The sequence below is a fragment of the Fulmarus glacialis genome, unplaced genomic scaffold, assembly GCF_000690835.1.
Source record: "Fulmarus glacialis isolate BGI_N327 unplaced genomic scaffold, ASM69083v1 scaffold9815, whole genome shotgun sequence".
NCBI classification, from domain to species: domain Eukaryota; kingdom Metazoa; phylum Chordata; class Aves; order Procellariiformes; family Procellariidae; genus Fulmarus; species Fulmarus glacialis.
This window is the reverse complement of record NW_009212340.1, coordinates 1-1,063: the sequence shown is the minus strand read 5'-3', so window position 1 is coordinate 1,063 and position 1,063 is coordinate 1.

Here is a 1,063-nt window from a genome sequence, read left to right as displayed (position 1 = left end):
AAGCAGAAATTTAGCTTACACTAAAGAGCCATTAGGAAGCAACACCAATTTAACAAGTCTAGTGGGAGCATGCAAACTGTTTGGAAAAAGAAAGACAATGTAGTATTCACTAGAATGGCTCTCTTCCGCATTTGTAATTACAAATAAAGCGCTTCTAATTTAAAATATAACGAAATGTAAGATTAGATGAAAATAAATAGGCATTACATTGCTTCTACTTTTAAAGTTTTTGCTCTAATTCTTTGGTTGGGCTACAGAATATAAACAATGTTTTTTTAAGGCTGCTATTGGTAAAAATGCTCAGTGACAGGGCCACCACAGAGGAAAAAGTTGAGTATTTTTATCCAAGTGTGGAGTATCAGAATGAGATTTTTCACATAGCAGCATGTCAAAATTCTAATTAAATTACAGGAGGAAAAAAAAATCCCAAAACACCAACCCACAAAATCCTATTTAAAGACTGGTAAAGAAAACCACCGCAAATTCAACCAAACAAAAAAAAAACCAGCTACTGAGGAGGAGAGAGAAACTGAAGACAGGGAGAAGTCACTGACAGAAGAGTTGCACCAAAGCTTGGAAGACAGCGTCTAACAGGTCTCAAAACTTATGGTTTGTTAAAACAATCCCCTCTGAAAACTCAAGAGCTCAGCAAATTGATTCAGGACATCTTCCCAAACAACTTTATTCTCTATTTTTAAATAAATGAACACTCCCAAGTTTGAAATTTAACTATGAACGAATGAAATCTATAAATGAACTGTGTATAAACGGACACAAACTAAATTTCTACTGGTTTTACCTGAAAAGGGACTCACCAAAACATTTTTTCTAATGAAGCTGTTAATATTAAAATAGCCCGTGTAAAAAAGTCCTTCCTTGCTTCCTTTGGCTTTCCTTTGTAAGAACAACAGGAGTTACAACTGTAGTTTTCATGCATTTACATTTAGCCTAATAAGTAGAGGTAGCACGCAAGTAAGCTCTATAATGTCTTCTCTACTTCCAAAGAGAAGCAAGTATCGATCAGCCACAGCAAACGCGGTGCGGCCCGGTTAACCCGTGCTTT